Source organism: Zonotrichia leucophrys, chromosome 7 (assembly GCF_028769735.1).
Source record: "Zonotrichia leucophrys gambelii isolate GWCS_2022_RI chromosome 7, RI_Zleu_2.0, whole genome shotgun sequence".
Classification (NCBI taxonomy): Eukaryota; Metazoa; Chordata; class Aves; order Passeriformes; family Passerellidae; genus Zonotrichia; species Zonotrichia leucophrys.
In genome coordinates this window covers 28,284,043-28,307,432 of record NC_088177.1, presented here as the reverse complement: position 1 = coordinate 28,307,432, position 23,390 = coordinate 28,284,043, and the positions used below count along the sequence as shown (strand labels likewise).

Sequence of the window (23,390 nt, the reverse complement as noted above, 5' to 3'; positions counted from 1 at the left end):
GAGATGATTTTGTGCAGTTTCCATCCTTGGAGAGTATCAAAACCAGACTGCATAAAGCCCTGAGCAAGATTCTTGCTTTTAAAAGTCTTTGTGCATCTGGAATGACAGCAGGATTTGGTGGGAAGTGCTTCTCTTGCTGGGTTCTTCCTCATGTGCCAAAGAGGTCCTGATTCAGAAGTTCCAGCTTTACAAGAGGGAGGATTCTCTTGGTTTTGAACTTATTAAGCAAGGGAAGATGCCAGGGAAGATGCAAGACCTAAACTACAAGTTACATAAGACCTCCAGTACTATAAATATGCTAATTTGTATACTAATTTCCTAGAATTTCTTCATACTTCAGCTGTATGTAACATATTTGAATAGCCCATGTTAACACGACATATATTTTTCAAGAAAAATATCTCATACCATTACCCTTGAAATCAGAACAAACTGAAAAGAGTGTAATTCAGCTTATGGAGAATTGGCATTTTAGAAAAAAACACAAGAATATTACACAGCAGTTTTTTAAGACTCTGGTCACTAAGACTCTCAGAATTAAGATGACTGAATGCTTCTTTACATTAAAATTTTTGAACTGAGGCTCTCAGAATTAAGATGACTGAATGCTTCTCTGCGTTAAAAGTTACCATAAAGAAAAAAAAATTGGAGTGTGAATTCAAGCTCATAAACTACTCCACACTAGCTCCTTTTGCAAATTCTCTTAGCCAGCAATGTGTGAAGTAATTTACTCCACTTCCGAAAAGCATCAGTGAGTTCACACCTTATCTTTGACAAGGAGGAGGTTATCTCATATTCACTGTGCATTGCATGCCTTACATGAGTAACTTGTGCATTGCAGATCCAAAAACTCTGATCAGAGTTGCTGCATGAAAACCCCCTCATGTGCAGTTTTGAATATTCATCTATGATCAGGGCCAAGGTAAAGGAATGACCAAACATCTCAAATATATTCCAGTCGGTGCTCCTGAGACATGAAGAAAGTCTTTCTGACATTCATTATTGCTCCTGCTTCAAGACATCAGCGAACCTAAAACAATTTGTACAGAGAAACAACAGAAAATTGGGACATTTTGGTCATTTGACATCTAACCCTGGTCCTCCACTCCTTCTAGTATGTGCTTTTCTTCCATCCCATGGCTCCCTAGAGGAAATGTTCTGGTATTACAGGTTGCTTCTTTGCAACCTGGCCTAGGATGCAGATGCCTTCAGATGGAGTGAAGCCTGACCACTCTGGCAGCCTCTGCCCCCCCAAGAGCTACAGATAGAGCCTGACCTGCGTGGAAAATATCTCAAATTGTTGGCACTCTCCTGTGTAATTCTAGGAGCTTCTTAATAAGATAAAAAATGAAGAGCTAACCTGAACAATGGCAAGATTCAGTCATCAACATACACATTCTCTGTATTTTCATATTTACCCAATAGCAGTGGTCAGGTTTAGGTAGGTTTAGGCTTTAGGCTATCTCTTTTAAAATATATATGAGGCCCACCTGAATATTAAAAATGATCACATGTAAGACAATATTCAGTAAGTTTACCAAATTGATCAGCAAAATTCTGATTATTTATGGCATCAATTCTGCTTGAAAACCTTCCCAAAACCTCCAGTGCTTAATCAGCCTTTTTGATCAAAAAGCTGAGTGGTAATTCTCATTATGGCTTCTCTTTTTATAAAATTTCCAGCACTTTCAGTCTCTCACTAAGCTGAAAGTATTTAGAAAATAATCTTTCTTTGTGGCATTTTGGCACTTTAGTTGGGACCACAATGTACATAAAGCTTAAAAACTCTAGCAAAAAGCTAGCTGTGTTTTATGAATTTCTAAAAATAGCCTTTTTTCAGGTGAAATGATGATTGACTTCATAAAACAGCTTGTCCTTTCCAATTTAAAAATTGTGTGATGGCTTCGCTAGAAGAAAACAGAAGAAGTTATAACATTTATTTAGAATTTAATGTTGATAGACTTTTTTAATTTATGCATATGTCAGAATGTGTAAAAAAGTGTGATCTTTGTCATGAGTTTACAAATTACAAATTTAGTCTTCACAATGAAGTGTTTTAGCATAGCTAATTCCAATTGCAAATGATCTAGAACAGAATATGCCAAAATTGTTAGAATGACTGAAAAATCAGGAAAAACTTACAAACAAGAAAAGGTGATTTCCTCTCTCTATGAATTCGGATTTTTTGAACATACTTCTTTAAATTTTAAAGAGTTTTTCTTCAAATGAAAACTGGAACTGTCACATAATCCCACCACTTCAGGATTAAGAGCTTTCAAACACACGACCACAGTAAAATTAGAAGAGATAAGACATTTTATATACTTTTTAGCCAGGTAAATGCATGCCTAAGACTACACAGGATGGAGACCTGCCTCAGAATAACTATGGCTGTCTGTACTGCACCAGTGAAGGAGTGGAGACAACAAGTTGTGAGTGGTGGTTGGTGTGGAAAGGGAAACAATCTGTGCCAGCTCATATGAAGCCGAGACACAGGATTGATTAGCTGAGGCGTGGCAGATGGGGGGACTCCCTCTGCAAAAGCACTGTATTATGGGATCTTTCTAATCTGTTATCCAGACAGTTCTATGTACCACAATGTGGTCATGTATACATGCTCTGTAATTGCTCAAATATTGGTTCTTCCCCAACACTGGCCACCTTTTCCAGCACTGGACACTTCTAAGATTCAGCTGAACAGAGTGCAGAGCCATCTTGTCTTGGCTAAGCTTTTACCAAGAAAGTGCCTACTTAATGAGTCTGTGACAGTCAAATATCAGATGTAGTGCCTGAAATATTTTCTGGGTTTAATTCTGAAATATTTGTCTTTGAATTGAATTTTTCTGATCCATCTAGCACAGAGGGGTTCCTGCAAAACAACATAAGTGGAGTGAGAGAGCAGTTTCAGGTCTGAGAATCACCATAAAAGGAAGACATGAAAATGAGAATGGAAGAAGGATAAGTGAGGAAGGTACTCTAAATATAGAAATGGAGATAAAGGTACTGGGACCTGAGTGTCTATATAGATTTAAAAGTCCAGAATCAAGAAGAGGGGAAATTTAAAAAGTATCTATTTGATCTTGACAACAACTACTGAAAACAAAAAATCAATTTATCTATATAACAAAAGTTGTGACACAAATCAGAAATGCTGGACTAACTAGGCAATAGTTATAGCAATATAAATGGTATCAAGAGTTTCACTATTAAATACAGTAGTTAACATTACTGCTATTTATTGTACTTAGTGTATTACAACTATACCAAAGAATTTAATATTTATGTGTGAAGATAAGTGCCATTCAGTCAACAGATGGGAAGGGCACAAGCAAACAGTAAATGCTGATCAGTATGGCAGGCACCACTCAAATGGGCTACTTCACTTTTGTGACTAATATTTTACAGGTGTCACAGGGGACAATTTTGCAGGTGATTAACCAGTGAAATTTGCAGGTATTTGTGGGTGAGTTACAGGGCAAGTGAGAGCAGGATTCTTGGCTGTGCCAGAGGGACAGCTTCTGTGAGAGGATGGCTGCAGGAAGGACTGCAGAAGGCACTATGCATCTCGAGAGGAGAGTGGCAGACAGCTTTCCACTGGCACTTTTGAAGACTAACAATCCCCAGCCAATGCAGCCAATGCATCTCTAATGTACAGCAGCACCAGGAGAACTTCTCAGTTAAGCCCATGTGATTAATGCTCAGCCTGAAAGCCCCTGTTAGCCACACTGACAGCTTCTTGCTGATAAACAGCCCTTACATCATCACATCACCACTAATTTTGCAGTCACACAGGGTTATCTCTGTGAACATCACTTTATGTTTTTATTGCACTGCTGTTCCTTGTCCCTCCCAAAGAGCTGCACTTGCAGGAGAGTTGCTGTAGGGACATAGAGGTTTCATAGGAATCACTAGAGAAGATAGATATTTCTGTTTCTTCCATCCAGGTGGATTGCAATTGCTTCCAAAAGCAACATCAATATATCATGAAAAGTTTTGTGTGGGGGCTATCAAAAGGCTTGGGCTAAAACCAAGAGAAGAGCCTGACTTTTCCTTATATTCCCCTGCTGGCTGGTAGCCTTTTGCATATTTCCCTAGTCTTTCAAGCTAAATATTTTCCTTCTTGATGCTCCTTTCAGGATTTTTTCTCTCCAGGAAGCCACTAAGTCTTCCCTTTCCCTCCAGCAAGGTAGCAGCCTCAATTTCCTTCCTGCCACCTCTGCTGACAGTGTCCCCTCCGTGTCCCTCTATGCTGCCTGCTCTGGGAGGTGTCTGGCTGTTAGCCTCTCACCATAACCTACATTCCCATGGGATTTCACCCTGCAGGGCAGCTTGGGAGCCTGTAAGCACCAGCTAGTGATATTTGGACAGGCTGGGAAGATGTCGAGTGTGAAGAATGTTAAGTACAGTGCAAGACTGTATGAACAGTATGGATGCACAGCTCTCAAAAAGGAAGTCTCCCAACAGATTTTTGGAAATTTACTTTCAACATCAAAAAAAAATCATAGTGAAAGGGGACTAAATTGTTGTCAGTGAAGATAATATAACTGTCTTATTGTTTGATTTGAAAGCAATTGAACTTCTAATGAAATTAGAAAATTCTTTCAGCTGAAAGCTCACTTTATCTGTGATTTTTGTAGGGACACATTGCACACTTCAGGTTTTTTCCATTCATTTGCTCCCAGATAAGCAGTATGCTATTACTCTCTAGTGGTGCTGTCTTCAGGGACTATTTCTGTCCGGCACTTGGGAGAATGCATTATGAGATGTCAGCATGTGTGAGCAGAGATAGTATGGCTTGTCATGTACCGATAGGCCATATTCTGCTATAAAATGATGGCTTTGTCTTTTATCACTGTCACAGTCTTACTTAACAAGCTGTGACTCTGTGGTTCATCACAAAGAAAACTGTCATCCCTTGATACGTGCCTTGAATGTCCTTTCATCTTCCATGCAGGTAGGATCTGCCGTGTGACATCAAGCAGAACAGTAACTCCAGATGGACTCTGGTAGTGCAGCAGTATATTAACAAAGGGGTTCACTGGCACAAGTCCAGATTTTGCACCTTAGATTAGATTATAGGGATAAGGAAAACATATGCAAGCTTTTAAAAGAAGGAAGACATGGTAATATGTCACAAATATAATTAGAAAGGGAAATGTTAGTAATCCATTGTGTTTAAGTGATAATTTATTTATCGTGGTGTTATTCCAAGTAACAGATAAATCAATTAGCTTTCCTTTAGAAAGCAAATAAATAGTGTTGGTTCAATGGGGTGATGACAGATGAAGTGTTTTGAGGAACCCGTAAGTTCTGTAGATAGATTTCTCCACATAATTGAGTTTAGGATGAAATTTGGAGGATCACTGGCCTTCACTAATGACTGTGATGCTGCTAGCAATTTATCTGGCTCTTAGTACTTCTATTCATAAGGTCACTGAACAAAGAAACAGTGTCCGTTGCTAGGATCAGAGACAGACACCTAAGGAGAAAGGCCTTCAGCATTTCCAGAGGGCACATATATTAAATAGCTTTACCGGGTGTTTAGTGAGTGCTTTGTACCAGAGCCTGCAGGTCAGAATTTTTCTGGCCGCCGAAAATGGGCGTATTCTGCTCACTTCAGCATTTTGTATGGCCATGGGACATATTATACTGCCAGTGTTGTGATTCTGCAGATCAGATTAAACTACTTTGTGGACATTAAAGTATGAATATTTCATGTGAGCTTTTACAGGGCTGAATTTAAACTAAGATGCTGAAATACTTCTCCATATTCGTCTTTCCTGGGACTTTGTATTTTAAAACCTGACCTGCCTTGCACAAACTTGTTCTTCCATGTGACTTCTCTTTAATTGTATAAGAAAGAAAGTCAGGAATATTAACTGTTATGAGGCACAGGCTTCCAATCCCAGTGCAGCAATAGGAAGAAGAAGGTGATGTCTGTCAGTCAACAGAAGTGTCTTCTGAAGGTGTAAAATTACAGGGAGTGGAAACAGAGTAGTTTCTCCATTGATGGAAAATTGCAGCATTCACATATAATAGCGCTGTGAGGATTTGAGGCATGCCAAGGAAACCTGTGTGGATGTGTTACCAGTAAAAGTGCCTGCCTGCCTGGTGCATGAAAATAGAAAAGAGGGTGTTGAGTACATGGAAATTGATGTTGAAGAATTTCTGACCTCTTTTTTTGAAAGAGTCTCATCTCACTCTGCCTGACTCTGGGTGTTCTCACCCTTATCAGTATTCAAAGATTTGAAACAAATTATAACTCTGTGGAAATGAGGCTACAGATAATGGCTACTTGGACAGTGTTTCTCCATTGATTCTGGATGCAAACTTTCATCCAGTGTTAACTTTTAGCTATACTGAAAATCGGTACCACTTACACACGAACATGGACCATGCAGATCATTTGGACCTCTTACCTGTGTGGAAGAGAAATTGAATCACTGGTTTTGTTTCACCTTAAAATCTATGCTTAGGTGAGTATGAATGGGCAGCAAATTCATCTTTCCTGTGGCTGGTATTTTACCAGAGGGATAACCAGTGCCAAGAGTCCCATTAAAGTTGCTTTGTGATAAATTTAAACCCCATTGTAAATTCTGGATAACTTTTCTGCATCTCTCTGTCTCAAAAGCCAGTGTTATGCATGTGCACTAAAAAACTCTAAGAGTGAGCCCAGAATCATCTCTAGGCAAAACACATATATGCTAAGATTAGGCAGCATTAAGTATAAGTTTTTTCACTTGCCTCATGATAAGGTTAATTTGTCATGGCAGTTCCATCCTCTTGGGCCTTTCTACTAACTAATGGTTCCAGCTCTTGGACCTACCTCTTATCAAAAATAGATTTGGTTTTCATTCTGAATGCAATATGACTCCCGTGGACATTACAGTGATGAAAGTATATGGTGGTGAAGTCCCATTGCAATGACCAAAGGCTGAAATGAAATCTCTTGTGTCTTCCCAATGAAAGGCTCAAGTAATGCCCACTGAAGGTTTTGTTTTCATCTTTTATGGTTTTACCTCTGCCTTTTCCTAAGTAGCAGCAAAGCTTTTACAAACCAGCTGGTGGTACTGCAGCCCATTTCTTTAGTAACTCAGTGAGATTCTAATCATTGGGGCACTAGCCATGCCTGCTAATTGTTGTATTTTCTTTTTCCATCTCAGAGTAGATTGCATTTCTGTGTGCACAAGTATATGATGGACAAAACATTAGTGCTATTGCAATAAATCTTTCATGTGTGTGCATGCACACTCATTTATTTTATCTGATTCAATATTGTACATGCTTTGAATCATTCACTGGATGTTTTTTGAGTAAAATATGGTGTGCAACATATCAGTTATCATTTTTATTTCTCTCCTTTTCCTGTGTTACAGTAAGTCGGTGTACATAATGTCTTTAGACCATGATAATTCAGGCAGAAGAATGTTGATTTCGATCTGTCATAAATTATGACTCCGACATGATGAAGATATGTCTTCATATTTTAAGAATACTTCCTGAAAGTGATGGTCTATGATGTCATTTGCTATACCTTTCTTTTTTTTCTCTATTTGTTCTAAAGGTCTAGAAAACAAATAGAAAACAAAACTGTTTTACCTCTATATGCCAATTTTTCATCTCAACACATTATGTAATAGTTCAAATGGGAGCACAAAACAACACAAAAACAGCTGGTGGGAAACTTTCTTCAACATTAGGCACTTTCAAGCCTGAACCGCTGTTCAATGTAATGTGCATGGCTTAATGCATCATATGTCTTTATTAATTTAAGCTGACTGTGCAAAAAGGTCTTTGTAGGGACACAAGTGGACAGCTTCAGTTATGGAGTCATGCTGAAGATAAAGGTCTGCCTACATTTGCTGCATAATGTAGGAAAGGTTATTTTTACTTTCCATTTTGTTTTAAAAATAATGCTAAAACATACATGTGGAAAAATTGGAAAACTGGTTTATATTCACAAAATATCTGTGCAAGTAAAAGAATAGGAAAAGAGTATTATTCTCTTGCTTAGCATTCTGAATGTAGATATTAGCATCAGCTTTTGAGTGTTTGGACTTTTGGTGTTTGAATGGACAACCCTCAAGAGATTTGGAGTTGCAAGTAGATTTTTTTTCTGTACAGTGCCTTTTGTGAGACCATTCATTTCTCTGCTAATGCCTTTATGATCCTTTTGCAATTTAAGGATTACTGAATAGGGAATTGCTGACAATATTGGCAAAGATACCTCAAAGATACCTTTAAATATTGTATAAATGATCAAGAAAACACCCTGATTAATTATATTAATTCATATTATATTAATAATTATTAATATTATTAACTTCATGATGCATTTACTAGAATTTCAGGACAACTAGAACTAAACATAAATACATTCATGTGTAAACTGCTGTTCAGAAAGGAAAATATGGATTTCATTCAACAGGCAGGGCCTTGAATGTAATAATATGTAACAAATATAATTAAAAGTACTGGTTAAGTATATAAAAGGATATATATTTATTTGAGATGAGAAAGGTAATTTCAGGAACATAAAGTCATCAGAGTAATTTACTTCCTCAAAATGCCTGCAGGATAACTATTGATTTATTATAAATTACATCAGTAAACATGACTTTTGTGAGAAATTCCATCTCCATTGGAGATGCAACTATTGCAGCATCCTCCACACTTTGATCTGGCCATAGATCCAGCTGGGTCCCAGACACAGGTCCTGAACAAGGGACATGGGACAGATATGCAGAAATATTGCAGTTATAATTGTAGGTTGACTGGTTGCTACAAGTTTTTGTTGGGCAGGTGTTTTACAGAAATGTACCCCATGGTATAGTGGGTGTGTTTTGAGAACTCATGCTACTTTTTAGCTGAATTTATAGCTACTCTTCATATGCTGGAAAGGCATGAGAGTGCACTAGGCATCTCTGCTCTGCACTTGATGTGTTTTCTCAGACTCCTAAGAGACCATCTTTTTCTATGTTTATTCATTCCCCAGGGTAATAAAATCCCCATGACTCAGCTGGGGTTTGTAGACACAAGTACACAAGTAAATAAAACCTGTCATATACAAATGCTGAACACAAAATAACGGCATTCTCAGGATACTGATCCATTTAGTTGAGTGAATATTAATGATTAAAATTCATTTATAATTTATCTGTTTACTGCCATTTTGTTTTATATAACTATTATATAAATATCTATTAAAATATCATTCTTTTTAAATAGAAGACAGTTTGGGGTCAGTGCAAACAAAATAAATGTGCTGCACATTCCTTAAAACCAACAGGTAAAGGTAAGCAGTAAAGTTCTTGCTTCTAAAAATAACGTTTTGTTACAGCACAGCAGTGAAAATTCGTTTCACATAAAGGTAAGGAGTAAAAATCTGGCTTCCAAAAATAACTTTTTGTTACAGCTCAACAGTGAAAAACCAATACAAAGTGCTGACGGACCAATCCTCTTCTGGTGGCTCTACTCTTTAGCAGGCTGCCCATTATCTGAATAATAGATAGGACTGCTGCTTCCAGACTGGGAGCAGCTTCTGCAGAGCAATCTCTGGGCCACGTTCCCCTGCTTATCCAGCACAGGGAGCCCTACCAGCAGTGGGTGAAGCACAGAACTGGCTTGGCAGGGCCAGTGTCACCCACCAGACTCCAAGCTCTGGGAAGCCCACGCTGCCAGGCCTGCCCACCTCTGCACTCAAGTCACCCTTCTCTCCTTATCCCTGATCATGAACTGAGGAACTTATTTGGTACTGATTGGACTGATTTATTTGGTTTCCAGAAAATTATTCCATAGGACTTGTGAAAGCTTGGAAAAAATTATGACTTTTATAAAGTATGTGGGAGAGGTTAACCAGATTAACCTGCTTTGCACATAATGAGAAAAAATAATTCCTGAGGCATGGCTTTGGTGCGTTTTATTTTCCATTTTTATTCACCCACACAGTGATATGGGTTTACTTACTTGTTCTCTACTTTCTATAGTCATAAGGAGTTTATTCCAGCAAAGAAAATAACTTCATTCAACCTCCAAAGCTGTACCTTATTAGTAAGACCATATAAATAATTTTTAGCATTTTCCATTCCTGTATATGAAACTCCTTGTTGTAAAGCCTACATGAGCTATGCCTTTCCCTCTGTTCTTCACGTGATTTTCAAACGAGTTTAGCTGCCCTGGAAAATAGGTCAGGACTGTGTTGAGTGCTGTGCCTCTGCTCAGGTGTTAGTCTTTGCAGGGTGAAGAAAAGCTGATCTGCAGAGCCAGCCTGCTTTAAACAGGAGGTGAAGGACATGGGCCTCATTATCTGTAACCCCAGTGTCAAAGTATTTCTGTGTGTGTCTTGGGCAGAGGCAAGGCAACCTCAGAAAAAGCGTGGACAAAAGTTTCTCTTTTGCCATGTAAGTAATCAGTGAATGGCCCAGCCAGGCTGCATAGCTAGACCTCCTGGTATCTATAGATCTTCTCCTGTGAGTATTTAATGTACAAATTCAGTTTTTGGCAACTGATTTCTTAATGAAGTTTCTATAAAATAGCTTGAGAAGTTAAAATTTCTTTTCCAACTTTTCCTTCCTGTTCCTTATTTAAGCTCCAGATCATAGAAGATTTTTATATGATTTTATACCTTGCTTAGATTGAAATGCTTTAATATTTCTACAAGTGGCAAAACTGTATTTTTTTTCCTTTCAAGGCATTCTAATATACTCAAGGTTTGTGTAAAAGAGAGTGAAAAAATCTCTTGAAATAAAAAGAAAATGAATGTTTCATTTTCATAACAATGAAGCCATCTCTTTTTTTTTTTTTTTTTTTTTTTTTTTTGTAGAGATGGAATTTTTATGGAATTTTTATTTTTTTCCTTTTATGGTTGCAATTTTGTTGTTCTGCTCTAAGGAAAGGCTGAAGTGGTTCTGGAGAGCACCTGGTCTATGGGCAAGAGCAGCCTGGGGCTGAGGGCTCCCTTTGCAGGCAGTACATGGGAAAGATGGAATCAAAGTCCCAGGTGTGGTGGAGAGGAAGCCTTGGGAAGGTTTGCCTAGATCCCAACAGTCACTGGGGCTGGGCAAAACCCAGTAGAGAGGCCAGGACAGCGTGTGAGGGAGTGGCAGACAGGTGTTCCTTGTTAGCTTGTTATTGCTCAATAACTCCTTTATCCAATGATGAAGCAATTAGAGCTCCTACTCTGAAGAAAATCTGATTTCTTGGTTTCTTTTTTTGCTTTTCAGCTTCTTGATCTTACTGGGAGGCTCCTTAAAAAGTAGGTTAAATAGACATTTTGCAACACTACTGATAAATTTTTGATCCTCTCATCTGTCTGTAAAAACTCTATAGGAGTAAGTTTGGGGGTTTTAGTATCTTTTTAGATAGAAATGAGTACTATATTCTTAGTTTTAAAAACAGGTAAAATTTCAAAGTCCTGTTTTACTTATTTTACAGGTGAAACAATTTGATGAATACCTCAGAATACTGCCTGACAGACCTGCATGGGGTAAGTCAGGGATTAAATCTATGCTTGAGGCAAACTGTTTTGATTTCTGTCTCACATCAAGATGACTTTGTGACTTGAGCAAAAGAAAAACAGTGTGTGTGTCTTGTTACTCTAATCAACTAAATAATGAATACTCTATATGATCTGTAGAAAGTTCTTCCAGATTTTTTTGCAGTTTCTGCAACTGTAGAGAGTGCATAAGGAATGCTTCAAACACTGAATGCAAATTTGTTGATGCTATTTTGACTTCAGATCGTTGTTTTAGCAGAGTTCTGTGGGTTTATAGAATAAGAAGAAAATTGGCTCGGGGAAGTAAAAAATAGGAAAGAAAGTAAGGGAAAAATAAAAATCACAGATGGATGATACTATAAATGGATGAAACTGTAAGTAATGAAGAACACAATTGCTATCTATTTACAGACTTAGTTAAAATCAATAGAGGACAATGACACTTCAATACAGACAAATATAGAACAAGGTTGGCTTTTCAGAGATATGCACTTGGCAGTGATTGTTGGGGATGGGGCATAAAAGGGATAAGTGTAGTGGGACAGGTACAGAACTGGTGTAGGTGGGCAAGGTACAGCTTTTCCTGGTTATTCAGCTTTATTACAGTAAACACACTTCAAAAACAGTGTGTTCAGAGTCAGCTACCTGGTACAAACCACTAGGCGTCTATTAAAGGAAGGGAGAATTAAAAAATAGAACTGTGTGGAAAAAGCAGCAGTTGAACTTATTTCTGCTTGGACTTTTTGATGTAGGCTGTTTTCCTTGGAATGTGAACTGTTGTTTGCACTTGTCTAAACCTGGCCTAATCTCAGTCTTAGGTTGTATGTCTCTGGCTTTGGTGGAGGAAAAGAGAGGCTGAAAATCTGTTTTACTGATCTTGTTATGGATTTTGGCAATAGGAATTATCCTGATGTTGCAGGCTTTCAGAGATGCATTACAGAAGCAAGATTAAAGTGTTCTATGTAATACCTCTCCCACCTGACAGCCCCAAAGCCTTGGCTCTCCTCATAAACTCATGACATGCTGGGGTAACAGGAGTTTTACTGTCTTTTTAGTTTTGCATCTTGCTGTGTTCCTGCTTTAAAACGAGATAAAAATCTTCATTTGTCTCTCTCTTTACTCTGGTACCCAACAAAAAGGACTTATAGATGCCGCCAATCTCATGGAACAGTGTTTTGTACTCAGTCTACACAAGTGAGAATGATCACACAAGATCATGGTTACTGGAGGGAAGGTCAATAACTGAAAGGATTATAAAACAAAAAATTGAAGGAGCAACAAGTAATGCATTTAGGAGGCAGAAACAATAAATTATGAGTGCACACTCTGTCTAGAACAACTTTCTGCTGTTGCAGCAGCTGAGCTCAGCAGGATGGAAGCTGCTTTTTATCTCCAAGCCCAAATTCACAGAACAGGGAGACTGCTTTCCCCTTCCTTCTCATCAACACACTGCAGTAGGATACAGTCTCTGCAATTTTCTGGGCTGCATTTTTAGGCGATAACAAAGTGATTAATTAAAAACATATATTTTATCTTATGTTTAAATTTATAGATGAGAATTCCAGTGATTGTCTTGTTTCTCTTTCATCTACCATCATGATTTAGTGGAGTTCTGGCAATGAACAGTGGTTTTTTTGTTCTTTTATCTCTACTTAGCAGTCAGGCCTAGCTATTTCATGACTGGAGTTACTGACTTTGGGGAAAAGGAGCCCATGATCTGTGCAGAGCTCTGTTCCCTTGAACTCTGCTTCTTGAAGGAAAGGGTGCTCAGCCTTCATTCACTGAATGTTATTATTATTATTATTATTATTAGCCTTCAAGCATTAGGAATACATTACTCTCATTATATGAAGAGAATTTTTGAAAACTTTGACTTTGCAGTAGATTTAGGCTATTCATTACCAGTATCTGAATAGCACTGGGGAATCTAATTCCTAAAGCATTGTTGAGCATCTTCTTAACTGCCACTGAAATTCCATCCTCCAAAAGTATGAAAGAGTTTCTGACATTGCCTGGTGGATTTGAAAGGCAAATCTATACAGGAAATATTCATTTAAAATTACCACAAGTATATGTCAGACTTCATTCTTATATGAGCTCAGCAAATCTGTCCCCATGGGTCAGTTATATATTTATAATACCAAGGTCCAAGGACTGAGCATTGTAAGTCCCCATGATATAAACTTGACTATATGTGGATACCAAATTGTATCAAGGGCATCTGGCAAGTGAATATCTCTACAGAAAGCCCATGTTTGTACAGATAAAAATATCTTTCCAGGAGAACCCCTGGAAAAGAACTCCAGGATCAGTTGGATCACATGTACTCCCTCGAGAAGTCTAAACTATAGAAGGAATTTGGATTCAGCGATCTGTCCTTGAGGTTTCTCTGGTGATTTCTCCCAAAGCACTGCTGTTATGTGGCCTCTATGCCAAAAATAATGTATCAGGGTGTAAGAGAGCTTGTCTCATGATAGTCATCAGGACAAACCGTTTTAGAGACTAAGGAGACAAACCCTATTGTTGTAACTAGCAGCCCATGCAAGCAGTAAGTGATGACTTAGAAGAAACAAGCAAAAGTGTGCCACAAGACCCAGAGGCTGTCCATGTGGGACTAGTAGCAAAAAAAAATTTAAAAAATTTGCAGGCTTGGTTGAGGGTAATCAACAGAGAGTAAAAAGAAAACTTGTTTCAGCTGACTGAAATTTCTGCCAGCCTTCAGTGTCCATTAGCAATATAAATAGTGCACAGACTGATAGGAGCCATCACAAATATTCTCTCCCACTGGGAGGCTTAATAAGTATTGGAAGTAGTATTGGAATAAGTATTTAGTAGCTCCTAAAAATGGCTATAATGTTTATTGATTTAAGCCTTTGAGATTCTACTAAGGAATAATCTGACTTTGACAATGTAAATTATATGACTGTCTATATATAGTTTTAGAACACAAAGTCACTGCTGTAAATCTAGATGCATTATTTGTACATATATCTTTGAGGTGAATTTTAATAACTGCACTTAGGATTGTTTAGGTTTTGTGTATTTTTTGTGGGATAAAACTACTGTTCACTTCTAAGTTTATTTCCCTTCAAGTTTGTCTATAACCCACCACCTGCATATAAAAAAAATTAATAAGTCCCAGGTTTAAAATTTAAGGTTATCTTTCTAACATGATCTTTAGCAACACAAAGCAATAATATTGGGTTTTGTAGGGCTTTTTTTGTTTGGATTTTGAGAATAAGCCTAGAAATGTGATTTTTGTCTGATTTAGTCTCTTCACTCAGGGACTATGTTTCCTGTGGAAAGCCAGCAGAAACTTCTACATTTTTTTAGCCCAGCTGGCATTTGGGTAGCATGCAATGAGTGACACTCAGCCTTTCAGTGGCACTGAAAGAAATGGTGAACAGTGATGACCTGAATAAAGTACTTTGTACTGTAAAACTGTTGTAAAACCAGCATGCACTCAGTTAGAGACTGTATCATAAAGAGAAGCATGAGAATTAAAGTTATGTTGGTAACTTCAGGTTTGCCAATCTCTCCTTTGGGGCACTGCAACTCAATAAACCTCAGCCTCATTAGTCTTTATTCTGTGTTTGAATAAATGAATGTGTAATTATAAATTCACCTATATTGATATGGAAATCTACAGCAGGGTTAATATAAGTGTATAATTATTATTACAATGAAATTTTGTTTTTTTTTTATTATATAAAAGCCTGAAAAATATGAAAAAACTACAGTTCTCATAACTGCTAAGAAAATTTCAGTTCCAGTGTGAACAAATGAGCTATACTACTGTGTCACCCAATGTGGCCACACATGCTGGGTAGCTGATGATAGAGAGCTCAGCTCTCTACTCTTATGTCTCAGCAAATTTTTACAAGGTAATATTAGGCTTTTTGTGCTGTTCACACGACCTGCTTTTATCTTCAGCTACACCCAAAGGCCTTCACTAAAATGCATAATAGCACTGCAGATTTGTCTGAGCACAGACTGTACGGGCTAAGAGACCTAATCAGACACCTAATTATCCTGGTTCTCCACAAAAAAATGATACTGATGGAAAACATATTTAGCCTCAAAATACAAATAATATCAGTTTTTTTAGAAAAAAAGAATGGTAATTCTAAAAGGCAGAAAACATATTTGTTACAATAAGCTGCACAAAATACCCTAACCTACTGTAATGGGAAAAATTCCTCAGAGCTGTATCTGTGCTTTTGTGGCAGTTCTTATCCAGGAGGTGGAATGATCTGTCTTCACCAGAACTTTGAAACCTCTCTCAATTGCTTCTACTCTTTTCTGTCTTACTCTGTTGTGAGGTGGCAAACAGCAATGCTGTTCACCTCTGCTCAGTTACAGACTTCCTGCAAACTTGTAGCAGGGCACTAACTTTCTAGAGTTTTGGGGTTTTTTTCTCTCTTTTCCTCATCAGAGTTTAAATGTGCCACAGAGTCCTTGTGCACACGTGGCCCTTTGCTGCAGCCAGGAGCAGGGATGTGGCTGTCCCTGCCACCCTCCCAGAAGAATCCCAAGGGCAGCTCAGGCTGACTGCAAAGGGAGAACATAAAGAATGTTACAGTTAAAAGCACAAAGGCTACTCTCCCCCTCTCATAAATACAAGTGCTAAATGCTGTGACTGGCTGACAGTGATGCTTGAGTTGATTAAATTTGAATTAGAAATAGTTTTACTACTTCTAGACCTTCTTTCTCTGCTTCATTTTCTCAATCGTGTGACTTGCAAAAATGTTTGCTAAGTGTCATTATATCTCTCTCCTCAGGACACACATCCTTTTAAACAGAGAATCCTGGCTGTAATATTAGTTAGAGACAATCAAGTCCTTGCCATTATACTGGAACTAGTTAGTGTTTAGGCAAAATTAAATTACTTTTGCTTTCTGAGTTGATAAACCCATTAAGTACTTTGTCTTTTTAAATAACTTTGTCTTTTAAACGTAAACAACATGGTAAACTTGTTAAATCATAACACTCCAAAGGTCACACACAATATCTTGACAAATGGAACAGTAAGTAGTGCAAGTACTGTTGAATTGTAATAATCAGTAGCTAATTGAAGTGTGTGTCTGATTATAGAACAATTGAATAATTGCACCTCTTAGCTTTACCAAGAAGTTGCCATCTGGGGTAGGAGCAGTGTTGTGCTGGCAGATGGTCTTCACATGAAGAAACAACCTGCTTTTCATTAGTAGCATGACTGCACTGCTAATTAGAGAAGAGTGAAGAAGGCATAAGTCGAGGAGGAAATTCCAAATCTAGATTAAGTTTGAGAGATCCATTAAGATAATTTCAGGGCCTGGATTTGAAATCATATTTGTTGATGCCAAAAACATAATTACTTTTAAATGATTTCATAGTCTGAAAAGGATGTAGGCCCTTAAAACAAGATACAAATGGAGTTTAGGTGTTTAAGCTTCAAAACTATGAGAATTCTTGATCCATATTGTCTTCTGCATGCTGGAATCTCTCTAAATTCATGATTTTCAGATCCCCATCTCACCCTCACATAACGCAAAAATCTAGAAATGCTGCCTGGAAAGGGACTGGGTGCCTCTCTGCTAATAGTATTAGACAAATGCTAATACTCCCAAAACACTGCTAGCAAAAAGGATGCCTGCACACTGGGCCTATTGATTGCAAAATTCAACCCTGTCCCAGCTCTATTCCTTTTTGCCTCAAAAGGGAGGAAAAAAAAAAACCTACCTAAAACACCAAACCCAGGCAACCAAGCAAAAAATCACCATGGGAGAAGTAAGGGATGAATTTGCTTAGTAAATAGTCATATATGAGTAGTTCTGCAAGTCTCCTCCTGAGTGAAGGTATTTTGTAGGATTGTCCTCCTGGCGGCTTGTCAATCTAATTGAGTCCTCTTTCCACCAGAAGCTTTCTCCAAACAGAAAATAGAAGACTTTGTCTGTTTGTTTGGTACCTCCAGAAATTTTGAGCACAAGGGCAAATGACTGTTTCTGCACGTCAGTGGTTTGTTCTGCATGGTCTGGATTCACTGTCCTTGTGTAATACAGTGTTTTGAGTTGCCCTTCTAATGCAGATGGTTGTCTCAGAAATCTCGAACAGAAATGCATTATTCTCTCCATTAATTTTAGAAGGCAAGAAGCTAAATACAAATATTTCAATACCTTATGAACATGCCTCTCTTACTAGTTTGGTTGGTTGGTTAACTTTTTGTTTGTTTTTTTTTAACTTTATTTTTTGGCATTCAAACTCTTCAAGGTTTTAGAAGAAATCACAAAGAACTACATATCTTTCTAAGCAATGTCCTCAAATACATTGTCCTTAAAATCTCAAAGGTGCAGACAAGAATATCCATTTAATTTCTGAAAGACACTGGATTTTTTGAAGTGGAGATTTGTGGTCCAGATAAGCTGCTATTCTTCTTGTATATGTGCCTTATCTTTTTACAGATCTTTAGGGAAAGAAAAAAATTAAATAGCACTTTAACTCTCCAAAAACTGGACTGGCAGTTATCTGATAATTTCCTTCTTACAAAGTTTCACTGGTTTTATAATGTAGCTTTGTGCCAGTTGTTCTCATAGAGTTATCTCAAAGTAGCTCTTATTTTTCTTCTGACGTTAGAAACGAGTCTCTGCCTTCAAAAACTAAGGGTTGATATCCCTTAGGAATCTTTAATTTGTCTATGAGCTATAAATTCCTTGCTTATTTCAACACCTATCCATTGTTTGATTCTAAAACCCATAGATTATGGATTCCTTTGGAAATTAGCTCCATGTATTTCCTTTAGTTATTGATAAATAATATCATGTTTGAAATGTGATAGATACATATTTAATATAAGAAAACTAAACCTTGGTGCTGGATGTTTTGTTATTTAATGCAAATGCTATTTTATTTGAGTGTACTTTTCCTAAATTGAATTGTAGTGGTCAAACCTCATAAGCTCCAGAACACACTTAACTGAGTCTCACCCTTACCTTCTTGCCCCTGGGACAGAAAGTTAAAGGAAAAATCAAGGTTAAAATACCAAATGTGGAATGTGATCTCAGCTAAGAAATGAGAAGCAAAATACTGGCAGTAACTAAAGGCCGCCTTTTTATTCACTTTTGGTTATACGGAAGCCAGTAGAATATAAATCCCTGTCTATGCATACTGACTTGCAGAAGTGATGCAGTGTGGATGATGTGTACAAAGCCTCTAAGAGTAACCTCTGGTTTGTTTAAATGTGTCAGTCTCTTTCATCCACTTTGACACAGCACTCTGAGAGTTTCATGTATGATGGGCTGTGGATAACAGTAATATTCCTAAGGTTAAAAGGCTGTGTTTTCATTTTGTATCAGAGAGTAGACAGAGAAGGGAAAACAATAAAAGAAAAAATTAAAATTTCTCCTTCCTATTGACATATCTCAGTAACCGAACAACTTTGAAACAAGATGCTTTTAACTCATTGTCAAAGCAAATATTGATGTTATTTATCAGTAGTATTTACTGAGCTGCTGTATAACTAGGGTCTATACAGCCTGGGACATAAATTGATCTCTTTCTTTCTCCTTATTCTTGACCAAACCTCAAAAGAGGTTGCACAGTAAAGTAATCTCAGGTGTTTTCTATCTTTATGTTCTGGAAAGTGGGTGGTATTAATATAATGGGCTGAGAAGGGTTCTTGAATCAGCAACATGCATTGAAAGTTTTGCCAGATTGATTTGGTTTTTTTGGTTTTTTGGGTTTTTTTTTGTTTCTGATGTTTCAAGGATGTTGTGGAAGAAAATAACTTTCTATCAGAAAGAAAATTATTATGGGGTTTATTTAACTCCCTTTGTAAGAGAGAAAAAAGCCTATACTTAAGTGGGTGCATCTAACAGCACACATACATGTGCACTCACCTAAGTTCTAATCAAAGAACAATTATAAGAATGCAGAACTGAGCTCTGGGAGCATCCTGTGCTGTTTTGATCTGGCCTCTAATTTTATGGGTATCTGACATCAGCCAGGCCACAGGCAGGATGGTGCCTGTGAAAGCAGCTGCTAAATGGTATTTTGTTTCCTCCCACACTGTCCGCTCTGTGTCGGCATTCTTTGTGAACTCAAACCCTGCTCTGATGACTGGGTCATTCAATACATTTTAAGTTCTAGCTCCAAATCACAACTGATTCCTCAGTTAAACTTAAAGTGGCCTGAGGATCCTCCTGCAGCCCCTGGAACTCTGGTCCTTTCTCCGGTACCATGGTTTTTTTGCCCCAGTAACTTTCAGTTCTTTTGCACATGAGTGTCTTATCTGATATATCTCTTCTAATGCCTCCTGCTTTTTGCGTTTTTGGTCTTTTCCTTCTCTTCTCCCAGGGCTAGCCCCAGTCTGTATGCTGCACATCAACCTCAATTCTCTTTTTAAGGGATTCTTATCCCATTTCTCTGTAGTCTCATCTTCTTTCCCCTTTCTCTTGTCTTTTCTGTATCTGGTTAAAACAATAGCTCTCTGAGATCCATGGAGACACAGGGCATGTGCTCCTAAACTCCTACATCTGACATGTAGTGCTGCAGGAGGCATCTTCCATGGACAACTTTACTAAAACTGAAGAAATCTCTACTGAACAGGAGCAGAATTTATCAAGCCTTTTCTTAGGAAATTTCAAGGCACTCTTCAAAATCTTGGAGACACCAGAATGTTTCTTAGACAAGTACATCAAGTAGGGCGATGGTGAGTTAATTTTTTAAACATAGGTAGAAGGGTTTACCTCGCTTTTTGAGGCAGGGAAATGATTATGATATTTCTGCAGAGTACTTAGGATGGAAAATTCCAGTCAGTCTACAGAAAACTTCCAGAGTTATGAGCAACTAAAACATTAAAGACAGGATCTTAAAATAGGAACTGTTAAGCAATCTTACTAATAGCTGATATTACCAGCCCCACCTATATAAAATATAAGTATTGCTGTTCTAATAGCCTAAATGCAATAAATACCACTAATATAACCTCAGTAATTGCTACCAGAAAGATGTGGCTGCTGTTTTCTTGACTTTATTGATTTGCCAAAATTATAAAGTGGCAGTACTTTATGTAAGCCTTATTTAAAAGCATAAAAGGAGAGTGATGACAGAATAGTTTTATATATTAATGTGGTAAATATAGCTAGAGCTCTATTCAGCATGCCAAGGACAGAACAAGCCCCTGAAAATGCTATTTATTTTCTAGAAATAAAGAAAAGTTTGAGGGTTTGGAGGGTATTTTGTTCTGGTTTTAAATGGTGTCCCTTAAAGAAGAAATCTATATTTTAGGCCCAGAAATGTGAATAAAATAGCTTACTGACTGATCCACAGTGAGTTTTGAACATATTCAGCTTAGCCTATGGTGCAGGAAAAGCAGGGAAAGAAATAATACTTCCTTTTATTTTTTTGAGGGGTACAGGCAGGCACTTGAACATTTTCTAATTTTACTAACTTGCTATCCTTAGTATTTTTTTTTATCTGACATATAGTTAGAACTAAGACTCCAACCACAGTGTTAAAACACTCAGACATAAGGCTACAAGAGAAACATATTTGTGAGTACTAGGTCAAGCAATTCTGTTGATCTTGTATGGATGAATTTCTTTGTTATAAAATGAATAAACTTGAGAAAGATGTATTTCCATACTGCCTTTCTGAGTTCATCTTTATATCAAAATTCCCCTCCCCCATTTTGCACAGAAGATTTTTAGCTGCTCCTGTTATCCAAACCTTGAAAGAAGAAATTGGGTCACTGTTCAGCTGGAGTTCAAAACTTTATGCTGTTTATTTGTTGCTTTTGTTTTGTAGAAGGTGTTGTTCACAGCATAGATCTTTTTTCATAGTAATTGTATTTTTGCTTTCCTTTGTGTTTTGAATAATGTGTATTCTCCAAGATTTTCTATCTAAGTAAGAGTTTAGACAATGTAAAAAGAGAATTTCAGTGATGAGGAATCTTGATACAGGGCAAACCATGCATGGAGATATTAGGAAGTCCACTAAAAATGTCAATATGTTATACAACACCCTATGCCATCGGTACATAGGTGTATGCTTATGCTTGTTTTCATTCTTCTGCAGTCAAAAATATGGTTCGGGGACTCGTAAGTTATTGGAGAGCTGAACAATAATAAGTGTGTAGAAGAATGCAGTGCACACCTAATTTAATTGAGTGTGGAGGACAGTGAATCTCCATTTACACTTGCATCAGTCATTGACAGTGGTGGTTGAGCTACCAGACACAGAGCTGGGCTATGTTCTTTTCCATTCACAGCAGAAACACGCCAAGAAGTTTTTCAGATACTCACCATGAGAGTTAGACTCCTAGCCCATGCCTAACAAACCTATAATGAGAGTGTTAATGAGTGAAAGCCCTGCTGCTTTTTCTCCCATTCCAGCTATCTGTGTAGCTCCTGTTGATGCCAATGAACCTTTCTTAGTGTTCCTGATAGCACAACATTGATGAAGAATTTCAGTTTCAGTACAAAATCTATATAATTCTTTGCAATTAAATTATGGGATTTTTGTGTGAAATGAGCTCCTTTTAGTGTCCTATTCAATTGTCTTGTGGATCATCTCCTTAAAATGGTACATGTGGATTCAACAAAAACATGATTTTCAGGCATTTAAAGAGTCATAGGATAAGAAGAAAGATAATTTTGTGGATTTATTCACAGATAAAAGCTAGAAAATAGAAGGTGGGAATAAATGGTTGGTTTTTTATAAAAGAGAGATTATCTAGGTGATCCCATTGAAAATGATGTCGTATGTTCAGTGTTTTCATACAGTCCATTTACAATATAGAAAGAATAAGCAGAAGTCTAATAGGAGAGCCTAACTCTAAAGTATTGCAGAAAACTCTTATAATTGATGATAAGCTGGGGGGAGAGATCAATTTTGGTAAATGCAAAGTAAGACCATGGAAAATAAGATTTATGAATGATAGGCTCTAACCTGACATTGCAGGAAATATTTTAGTGTTAATGTGGCTGCTTCTCAATAAAAATTAGGTCATTGTTCATAGCAGAAAAAAAAATTGAATGCCAAGAATTATTAGAAAGGGGGTTGGTACCAAGATATAGAAAGACCATTATGCAACAGAACAAATCTATGGTGCTCCCACATCTTGATAACTACAAACAATTCTGATGTCCTTATCTGAAGAGGCTAAACAGAGCTGAATTGTAAAAAAACCCCAAACATTGTTGATAAAAGATGTGGAATGAAGCCTGTGTAAGGAAAGGCTAAATAAGCATTTCACCTTTAAAAAAAGATGATTGAAGGAGGAGAGTGGTGTTTAAAACTGTGAATGTCCTAGAGAAGATGGGGCATTGGGGATGGAGGAAGGAAATGTTCACCTTTTTTTTTTTTTTTTTTTTTGACAGAAACAGAATAAAAGTATCCAGCAACAACTTTAAAAGTAATTTCAGTACTAGTCACGAAACACAGAATCAAATTGGAATATCCTTTTACAGGAAGCTGTAGGATATAAGCTCAGGATAGCCAAGAGCATTAGTGGGTTGAAAAAGAATTTGGATGAATTCATAAAGGATACACAAATTAGTGGCTGCTAAAATTATGGTTTAGATGTGATTCTTGCATTCAATGTACTGAAGCACTAATTGATTATTTTTACACTCTTTGAGCATGTGCTTGTAGCCAGTAGGAGCAATTAAATTGTGGGCTAGATGGACTTTAGGACTGACACAGCTTGATCATGGTCATGAGGCTTACGGTCTTCCTCTGGGGATGGTAAATCTTGAGGGACAGAGCTCTTTGATGAAGACAGTTTGTAAAGACTTTGTGCATCACTTTAATTTCACTGTCCTTTGATAATTGGAGAGATAAAACATTATGCAAATCATTAGCTAATAAATAATTACTGACTATAATGAGAGAGTGAGAAATGAACCTGTTTTGATGT

General features: G+C 37.4%; 1 long non-coding RNA gene across 1 annotated transcript; it reads left to right on the top strand.

The window, feature by feature from the left end:
* The first annotated feature begins 10,312 nt into the window (after window positions 1–10,312).
* On the top strand, window positions 10,313–23,027 carry LOC135450373 (uncharacterized). The gene is made up of 3 exons (XR_010441056.1): window positions 10,313–10,469; window positions 11,434–11,485; window positions 22,852–23,027. It is a non-coding gene; the product is annotated as an uncharacterized LOC135450373 (long non-coding RNA).
* The last annotated feature ends 363 nt before the right edge of the window (window positions 23,028–23,390 follow it).